The sequence below is a fragment of the Ahaetulla prasina genome, chromosome 12 (assembly GCF_028640845.1).
Source record: "Ahaetulla prasina isolate Xishuangbanna chromosome 12, ASM2864084v1, whole genome shotgun sequence".
NCBI lineage: Eukaryota > Metazoa > Chordata > Lepidosauria > Squamata > Colubridae > Ahaetulla > Ahaetulla prasina.
In genome coordinates this window covers 298,238-308,613 of record NC_080550.1, presented here as the reverse complement: position 1 = coordinate 308,613, position 10,376 = coordinate 298,238, and the positions used below count along the sequence as shown (strand labels likewise).

At 52.1% G+C, this 10,376-nt stretch overlaps 1 protein-coding gene across 3 annotated transcripts in view; it reads left to right on the top strand.

The window, feature by feature from the left end:
* ZFHX3 (zinc finger homeobox 3) overlaps positions 1–10,376 on the top strand; it is a 117,437-nt gene that overhangs the window by 26,210 nt on the left and 80,851 nt on the right. The gene's annotated exons all lie outside the window — the stretch shown is intronic.

Genomic DNA, 10,376 nt, shown 5'->3' with positions numbered 1-10,376 from the left:
TCTCGCCGCGGGCAGGTGCCGCGGAGCGGGCCAGGCCAGGCCGGGCCAGGCGCCGGTCTATCGGCGGGCGCGGAGGGCAGCTCGGAGCGAGAGCGCCTCGGGGCCCGCCGAGAGCGGCCACATTGATCGGTCCATCTGCATAATCGATCCGGCAGCCGCGGAAGCGTCGGGTCGCGGCCACTCTCGGTCGGCGGCCTTCTTGTGCTCGGGCCCAGCGCGAGCCGCCGCTCCCCGCTCTCGGAGCCCCGGTCCTCCGCAGGGCGACTGGAGAGCTAGCCCGTGGCTTGGTGCCGAGTCGGCCGTTCTCCGGCCGAGGCCACATGGGCCCGGGCTAAGCGAGGATCCCGCTCGGCCGGCCGACTGCGGCTCTCCGGACCAGAAGGTTCCGCCTGCGTTGGAGCGGCCGTGGTTTGTCCCCAGCCCCGGCGGTCCCGCACCGCGCCGGAAACCGCAAAGTTGAGCCGAACCGCTTTCTCGCCGAGCCGCTTTGCGGCGGCGGCCCAAAGTTCGGCCGGAAGGAATCCCGGCCAGAGCCAACCGTGGCCCGCAGCGGCGCCTCGGCGGGAGCCTGCCCGGTCTCCCTGCCCCGGGATCGAGCGGGCTTCTGGCACCGCCGCCGTGGGCAACTCTGGCCAACCTCCATCGCTGCGAGCCACGCATTTTCCGCCGGTCTCTCCGCGCCCGAGCTGCGGTTTCAGTTACACAAGAGGCTGCCGGGCTTTTCGTCACTCAAGCCGTGTCTAGGAGGCGATTGCCAGGCCTCGGGCGGCCGGGCGAACAGCCTTGTCGCGGTCCGATTTGCCCGGGGGCCGGACCGCTTGCGACGCGGGCCAGGCTCCCGCCCGGGGACGCTTGCGCGATAAGCAGCTGCTCTGATGCGGGCGTCTCGGCGCGGCTGCTGCTGCTGCTTCGGGTCCCTGATGTTTAGCCGCATTAAAAAGCCCCGTTCCCGACCGCGGGACGCACCGCCGGGCTTGCCCCGGGGGAGACTCGGAGCCGGGATCTTCACCCGAGCGGCAGGGCCGACGGGCAGGGTAGCCGCGGTCGAGGGACCGCCGGCCGGAGCCTTCGCCTTCTCCAGAGGCCTCGCCCGCCTGCCCCGTGTCGCCTAGAGTTCGGCTCGGCTCTCGTAAAGCCGTTGTCAGTATTGTTTGTGCTGGGACTGCCCAGGCCGTTGGGTTTCTGTGTCCGCGGGTCTCGAGCAGGCCTTGCGGGCGCCGCGGAGCGAGCCCTGCCTCGGCGACCTGGGAGGCTGCGAGGCCGGCTAACTATCGGGGCTTCCGCGTCAGGAGGCGTGAATGGGGGTTTCCTGTTGTGTCCTTTTATGCCCCGTGGCTGTGACTGTTTTAGTGTCCCCTCCCGACTTTCTTGTTAAAGTTCTAAGACAACTTCGATTTACTTGCAAATCCCAGGCCAGCCTCCGGGGCTCCTGCTGCGAAAAGAGGGGCGCTGCCCTTCTCCGCCCCACCATTCCTACTCCCAGTTCCTAACCGACTCTCCCCCCTTGCAGCCTTTTCTCCGTTGTGGGCGACGTCCCTTGCACAGCAGCGCTCCTGCCTCAGCCCTTGCCCGCAGTGAGCCCGGTCGGGAGGGAAGGGCTTGGGGTGGTTCGCGGCAAGAGAAGGCCGGAGAGCTGAGCTGAGCAGTGGGGAGAGCCTTGGGCTGCGGAGGGGGGGGATCAAAAGCACAAACCTTTCCTGGGCTTTGAAAGGCCTCTTTCCTCCCCCTTTCCAAGGTGCCATTCTGAGGAGTGGGGGGATTGAATGAATTCTATTTAAGGAATGGGAAGCCACGGTTCCAGAGCAAGTCCCTGGACCAGGCCAGGGTGTTGGCAGATCCTGCCCTGCCTTTTTCCCCAGGGAATGTCTAAAGCCGGAGCAGGCTGCCTCTTGTCTTGGGTGACTGGAGCCCCTCACTCTGCTCGAGGACACCAGAAACTAGGAAGCCTCTGTGCCCTTGGATGTGTGGCAGATCAACCTTGATTATCACAGATATTGCTAATTAACAGACCACTTAGTTGGAAACCTCAAATCCATCACTATCAAAGGAGGGCTGGCTCCCCTCAAACAGAGTCTGATAGGGAGGGAGCTGAGCCTTTCCTTACTCCCCTTTGTGCTGGAATTCTTGGGGGGAGGGAGGGAGATGAACAGGGAAGAGAGACTGTTGTATACATGATGTACAACGACAATAAAGGCTATTATTATTATTATTATTATTATTATTATTATTATTATTATTATTATTATTATTATTATTATTATTATATCTTTTATTCATTAAACATGAAACTCAGTCAACTGAACATTTAAAAATGTATCACAAATATTATTAACTGGCACTGATGGTTGATGCGTGTTGCTGCCAGCATCCTAGGTATCGACCAAGTATTTTCTTAAAATATACGATGTTCCAAGTAGCGCAATTTTTTGCAGTTCTGTTGGTGTTATTGCAGGAAGCATTATGATGATGATGATGATGATGATGATGATGCCAGGCTGTAGTTTTGACCCATGGAAAAATGCAGCGTTGGCTGCCCAGATGCGGCAAGACCTTGTTTTGAAGGCCTGACTTCATGCTTTCTACATTTCGAAGTTGTTCTTTTTTAATTTTATTTCTGCCATTACAGCTTTCCTTATTATGCTACAATTTTTTTGTTCCAAAGAAAAGAAAAGAGTCATTACTACTTCAGCCTAAGGTTTCAAAATCTCATTTTCTCGGTTCCCTTGAAGTATCACATTTACCACCCAGTTGTCCATATCAGAATGAGAAACGCTAAAGCTGAAACCTTTGTGAGTCATGGACTCACGGCTGACTGCAGTTGTGGTCCATTTTCAGGGAAGGCTGGGCCCTAAATAGCTTTGGGGTAGACTAGATGCTGTGTCAGGAAAGACTGAAAAACAAAGGGGCCAGGCGAAACGTTCTACAAGTACTTGGTTGTTTGGCAGCGTTTTTAGAAATAAACGGATAGGTAACTGCGCATTTACTCTTGTGGGAGAACAGTAGTTGGCTGAGGAGTCTAGTAATTACGGGTGTGTGGAGAGACCCAGCTGGTATTGCCAAGAGAGTGGTCCATGCTTGATGGGGAGGTAGGGCGATTGCTGAAGGGCCCCCTCCCAGTTAAGGAAGGACAGAGATGGATTGAGCCTCTTGTACTGCAGCATAGCAGAGGAAGGGAAGGAACGGCTGTGCCTGTTCTGGCCTGAAAGAGACACCTCAGCCGGGGATGGGGCACCAGTTCCTTTCAAGTCCCCCCAGGGCTGATGTCTATGGATGAAGTGGTTATCTCCACAGCAACCACAAGTTAAAAGGAGGAGGGCGATGGGAGCTTCTCAGGGAATGTGGCAATATGCGGCCGGTGCAACCTTGGCCCTTTAATCAGATCCTTGTTTCTGCTGGGCCCTTTCAGGAAGGAGAGGGCAAAGTCTAGTGTGGCCAGGCCTGGCAGCCGCTGAACACCCTGCCTGCCTCTAATCGCTTTTGGCACACAAAGGAGTCCGAGCCAGTGGATTTGGGAGATTGCACTGGGGACCAGCTGCTTTGACAATTTGTTGTTGCAGTGAAGAGTTTCAAGTTGCTTTTTCATGATGGTGACAAAGTAAGAAACGTTCCCTGCACTTAACTAGAAAAACAGCTTGGTTAGAATTTGTATTGCCTTTAATTAGGTGGGGTCGTGTTCTTGTTTCAGGAGCCTTTTCGGGTTGCTGCTACAGGTGTTGAGGGTTTTCGGTGGATGGAGTTGCTGAAGGAGCTATTTTTAAATTTTCAAATGGGAGCTTCCCTTCTGAGCATTTTCTAGACCACACTGGCCAAGTCCTGGGGAAATCTTCCTTAGCTGATACCATTTTGCTGGGAGGGGGAGAGCAGTCGGTCCTCAAGGCATTGAATGATTCTTTGGTGGTAACTGAGCAGTTCTTGTGATTTGCTGGGCTTATTTCCCTTTTCTTCAGGAAGGGAAGGAAACATCCTTGAAGGGCTCCCTTGATTGGGCCTCTGCAGCAGCCCCTGTGAGGTAGCTTGGTGAGGGGTGACTGGCCCAAAGCCATAGTGCTCTCGTGGCCAAGGCCAGGAGCACCCCACAGGCTCTCACGCTGCAGCCCTTCTGGTGCTGCAGCTCAGCTAGGGCCTTGGGTTCTTTTGGACTACTAAAGCAGCCCTTGCAACTCCCCAAAGGCTACACCGTGGTGGTGTATTGTCCAGGTGCCTTGACCTGGAACAAGCCAGTCTGCAGACATGACCTTTGGCCGATGCCCTGCCTGGGCAGGAGAACTGGCCAACAGGCTCTCTGGAAGAAAGAGGAGTGACGTGGAGGGAAAAGGCCACAAGCCTGCCTGAAGAGCCTTTGCTTTTCCTGGAAGTTCAGTGTGAGAGGAGAAGGGCTGCCTTCTTCCTGGGGTGTGTGAATTCCTCAATGGATTGTTGACTTTCCTGGCAGGCTTCTGGACTGGACTGGGTTGAAAAGTGGAAGCATATGGCTGATGTTCACTGGCAGGGGCTGCCTTCCAGCAGCTTTCTTGTTCCTGGCTGGCAGGTGCATGAAGAGGACCTGTCCTCATCATCTGCAGGCCTGACAGAATGGTAAAGGCTGGATAAGTGCACTGAAGGCACTTCGGGTACCACAAGGAGCTCATTTAACCTTTGGGTTTGCTGACGTCCAATGGGATTTTCTCGCCCATCTCCTTCCCCCCCCCCAAATGCTGGCAAACTAGACATTCTAAGGAAGAAGAGTTTCAGGCTAAAGGAGCACATCATCTGGGGTACTGCAGACCACCCAGAAGAAGCCCCAGCAGCCCCCTTCATCTGAGCAGCCACCCTGTCAGGCTCTCCTCAACCACAGTGAGCCTGGCTCTTCCCCTTGGCTCTGGCCTGGGCTGTGTCACAGGTCTTCCTTCAGGACATCCAATGTCTTTAGATGTGTTGTTGGGGCTGTTGGGAGTATCTGGAGCAGATTTCTTAGGACAAACTTCTTTTATCATTCTGAAATCAGTCTCCCTATCAATTTTTAGTACTCAGCTGTGGCAAGCACCTCTGTTCACCAGACAGTATCAGGTGCTCCCTTAGTCCAGCTGCACTCAAAAACTCCAAGGCATCTTTGCCATTGTTCTAACCTGCTTTAGAGGTGTTACGCAGCTTCACAGGCAACAGTGAGGGAAGCAGAACAACCAGGATTAATTAGAAAGGCTGGAGATTTTCCACTGGGCAGGGGGAACTCAATGCAGGAGAGCAGCGGTTCTTCCCAAGGGCCAGTCCCCACTTGGGGCCCAGCAGCCTCAGCCCAAGGCCTTTTCCAGCTGCGAGTAGCATTGCATATTCCTGCCTTGCCTGTAGCTGCTCTGAAGGGTAACAGGACTATTTAATTTAAGGCTGGTTTGGTGATGGACATCTATGAAGTTCTTGGTGCTCTTTGGAGACATTTTGTTACCCAGCTGAGCAACATCCTCCATACTGATAGTGTTCCCTAATCAGCAGGCAAATATCTCATCTTGGAGAGTAACAGCAGATCAACTCCGAGCTTCTTTTCTGATGGGGCTTCCATCTTGTTCCTGAGCAAAGTGGGATGATTTTGACCTCATAGCTCCCAAAAGTTCCTTTGCTGCGTTACCTCCAGTTGCTTGGACAACTTGCCCCCGTGGGCTGTTGCCTATCTGGGACCCAGGTGCCCTGGCAAAGGTCTTCACGGGGGTCTCTGTCATGCACAGGTGCTTGCAGCGCTCCAGAGGAAGCTGTCTGCAGAGGCCTTCCCAGCACTGATCACTCTGTGGGCTTTGGGAAATGAAGCGCTCTGAAGCAGGCGCAGCTCAGTGCCAGGGAGCTTGGCAGCACCATTAGGGCACCTGGCCAAGGGTGCTCCTTGTTTGGATTGCTCACTGCAGGGCCGCGGGGGTGGGGGCTGCTTCGTCCTGCTGGCACTCGCATCAGCTGCTGCATTTTAAATATATTTTCTGAAGCTGGGCATGCCTCTGGCATGCAGCCATAACTTGCATAACCATGATTTATTGAATAAAGCACAAGGGCTTGACTTTGTAGAGCAGGCTAACCCATAAACTGGGGGCTTACACAGTGCTGGATGCCGGAATTAAGCCATGGCCCTTCTGGCTTGGAGGAAGACCCAAGTGCTGCCTGCCTCTCTCTTGAGCTTGAAACAGACATGAGAGATGAGGGACCACAAGCTCCCCAGGGAGTGGAGCTCTGCTTCTGCGCAGAGAAAGCTTTGCTGATCAAGATCTCTGGTGGTCAGTTGCTTCTGAAGGTGGTACATTGAAGAAGCCAAGATGGTGTCTGTTGTGGCCACAGTAGGAAGTCTGCATAGAGAGAGGACAGCTGCCTGGAGATTTGATTTTGCTGCAGGGGGCTGTTTTGGGGTGGGTGAATGGCAACAGCACCAGGAAGATAAAAATGGGATTCTCTGAGAAGACTTGGTAGTTAATCCTTTGTTCCTCCTTGTGCTCTCTTCCAGTTTTGGGAGGGGAGATCCCTAGGGAGCAGAAGCTGAGGTGGGTTGGAGCAGAGCTTTACCTGGCCATATAATCCTTGACCTGCTCATAGGTCCATGGTTCCTAATCATTAGAAGAACTACAAAGAAGGAACTGCTCTGGGAATGCTTTCTTCCCCATGGGTCCCTGGCCAGTATAAATGGGTGCCAGTGATGGATTCCTTACGCCAGAGATCTTGGAGGTCTTCTTTGAATCCCCTGCTCAAGCAGGAGACCTATACCATTTCAGACAAATGGATTGTCCAATCTCTTCTTTAAAAAGTCCAGTGTTGGAGCATCCACAACTTCTGGAGGCAAGCTGCTCCACTGATTAATTCTTCTCACTGACAGGAAATTCCTCCTTATCCAGCTTGGATCTCTCCACCCTTTACGGCTTGTCTTGCCCTGCCCTGCCCTCAGGGACTTTGGAAATAGCCTCCCTGGGGCAAGTTTGAGGCCAGGAAAGATGAAGGGTTGTGCCTGTGAACAATCTCTTGCTCTGCCCAATTAGGATTTGCCTCTTTGATCCTGCAGTAAAACTGCTCACATACAAGTAAGTAAGTAAGTAAGTAGTCCTGACTTACAACCAGCCATTTAATGATAGCTTAAAGTTACAGCAACTCAAAAAAAAGTTCCATATGATGTGTCCTCAAAGTTGCAACTGCCGCATCACCCCCAAGATCTTGTGATCCGCATTTTGGTAGCAGCTTGCATTTACAAGCTGGGTTGCAGCACCCCGTGGTCAGATGGCTGCATTTTGTAACTTAATGCTTAATGACAGTCATAAAATGGTCATAAAATTGACTCTGGTCACATGATGACTTGTGACTTGCAACTGAAATTCGGAGCTGTATAAGTTGAGGACTACCTGTACACCTTTCCATTAGCTGAGGTTAGTTGTTGCTCAGGCTTTTACACTGATAAGAGTAGGGTGGAATTAAGACGGCTGGTGGCCGAGTACCAAGACTAAGCAGAGATTCCTGGATTCTAAGGGATGAAGGTGTACCTCCTCTGCTCACTGTCCCTCATGCCTTCGTCACCCCTAATTGGATTACTGCAGTGCACTCTACACAGGGTTGCCCTTGAAGATCATCTGGTTCTGAATCAGTCCACCTGCATGAGTTGTACCAGTTCCCAGTTGCTTTCTGGAGGCAATTTAAGGCGCTGTTTTTAATTTTTAAAGCATTGCATGGTATAGGATGAAGATTTGTGGGACCCCCCTCACTCTGCTCCATTAGGTCAGAAAGGGTGGGCACACTCCAAGTTGCCTCCCTTAAATGTTGTCATCTGATGGGACCCTGGAGGTGCCCCTTCTTTGTGTCTCCCCACCCCTTTTGAGCATCCTCCCACCTGAAATTTGGGAAAACCTGCCCTCCAGGCTCTTCCCCCAAATGGTGGGCTAGGAGGGTAACCGTGGAGTTGGTCTGGCACCTGGCCGGAAGAGCAAGAATCAGTATATGAAATAGGTAACAATATAGATTCTTTAAATAAATAAAATAGATCTGGGTGCCAAGATCCAGAGCTTTATTGAAATGATGATTAATTAACCTTCTGATTAAAGCACGGCTGTGGGTGAAGAGATGCGAGGAGCTGGGTGGGGAGAGCAGAGCACAGGTTTGCTTCCCTCCCTTCAGTGCCTGCTGGCTCTGCTTTGGAATCTTGCCTTCCATTTTTTTCATTCAGAACCCAGCCTTTAACTGGCCCTGAGCATCGCTTGTGTCCAAAATTTATCGCTGTTGCTGAGATTCCAAAAACCCAAGAGATTTATTATATCGGACAATGAAAGGAATGCTGGAGAAGTTTGGTGATGGTGATGGATGAATTGATGCTGGATCGGCCGCAGCAGGTTGAGGATGGAGAAGGGAAGGCAGGCAGGTGTTGGCTTTGCCGTCTGGGAAAGCTGAGCCCATCCTGGGGTTGAGGAGCTGTGACTCCCACTGTTGTTTTCAAAATCTAGCTCTGCTCATTTGGCATGGGAGATTTCTGAATGTAACTGTCTCTTTGAAGGGCCTTCTAAAAGTGGATCTTCCATTTGATGTAAAGTCCTAGGATGATTTATAAATGATCAAAAATCTTCCCAAACAAAAGCAGTGAGAGTACATCGGACACTAAATGTCCCCATTGTCAAAGCAAACAGGGTCTTATAATAACCATTCACAGTTGGCAATGATGAAACTTAGAGAAACTCGGAAAGCCTTTCCTGGCCATGGACTGGTTGGGGAGTGGGGGGGGAGGCTGGTAGGCAAGCAGGCCTCTTTGAATGGGTAGCTAAGAGGCCTCCATTGTGGGTGCTCCTCAGCTGGGTGGAGGTGGGGCCCCCCTTCTAAGTTTGGTTTCTGGGGGTGGGGGCCCGCTTCAGACCTCCTCCCACTAGGAGTACCTTGTGGCTGCCCCTTCCCTGCTCCCCTTTTCAGAGTCTGATTAATTTATATTTCTGGTGCTGCTGGATCTTTTTGTTTTGCCTGAGAATTTATTGTTTTTATAATTGATTGTTTGACTGATTGATTGGATAGTTGCTCTTTATATTTTGTGAACCTGTAAATGATTATGATTCTCCAGACTTTCTCATTGGCTTCCAGTAGCCCCTTGCTTGATTCCCTGTCAAGACCTGCTCAGAAAAGTCTCCGGCTGGGCTTTGACCAAATAAGCCCTCCTGGCCACCACTCTCTCCTCCAATCTGGTCTGAAACCTGGAAGTGAACCACAATTCAAGGGGAAGCTGAATACAGGCAGCCCCCTCTCCTCTAAGCAAGCAGCGTCTTGTTTCCTGACATGTTGTTTGCCGTGAGATTTTGACAGGCATTACGTACATAGGGAGGTTTCTTAGTTCCCCGTTTCTTTGCCTGTTTTTCCTGCTAATACAAATAAAATTTGCCTTTGGGCCCGGTCAGTCGAGCAGCTTGGATCTAGGTGAGATGGGCAACGGGAGACTTTGGTGCAAGCCAGGAGCTCCTTATTCCCTGCTGGCTGCTCGAATGCTGCTTGGGAACAACAGGGCTTGTCTCTTTCAAGACGGTTGCCATTTCAGGAACGTTGGCACAGAACATGCAAACTTAACCCAGTTTTTGAAGCAGGTGGAATCATTGCAGTATAAGAGGAAAACTGCAGTACTTGAGAACGAGGCCTTTGCTCTTGGACCGGCCCAAGTGGAGAGACTGGCCGGTCCAGATGAAGAGCAGAGAGATTTCGTGCTCTCCCTTGCAGATATCTTTGGTGCCTTTGAGAACCAAGTCAGACTCGTAATTGTGGGCTGTGGGATTTTCCAGGGGAAAAGAGATCCTGGACTTGTCAACGGTGTGGAGGGCTGGTCTGGGCCTTCTGGGGGACTTGCACAGAAGCCCTACCAAGCAGTGAACCAGCCTGTTCGGTGTCTGTTTCCAAAACGTATAAAAGCTGTTATTGCTTAAGGTAAATAAAGGTCTGCAAAGACTAGCTGCAGCGATGCAGCGTATTAAGAATATCTCTGATTTGATACAGAAAAATGCTTGGTCACATGGACAAGAATGGCAGTTGCTCCAAGCTGTTTCCTCTCACCTTGTCTCCTGCATGAACAGCCTGAGGATTAGCTGGCATGTTTTCGCACACTTTTCCTTTCACCCTTGAAGTGGTCGGTATGGCCTTATGCTGTTGCCCTGATGAGCATGCAGGCCTTCAGAACACGGCTCGACTCAGGCACTCTCTCCCTTCTGATCAGGGGACAACGTCTGCCAGCCGCCATGGTGGGTGGAGAAACTCCCCTGGGTGTATGGAATTCGTGCCTGGTCTTGCCTTTCCTGTTTCAGTGGAGTAGCCTGGCTAGTTTGCTTCACTGAGGTGGGCGGGCGAGAGGAAGGCGCCGGAGCTCAGCCAGCTCTAGTAAGTTTGTGTTGGGCTCCCCTCTGCTTGGCCCGCTTGTGATTGCTAACAGC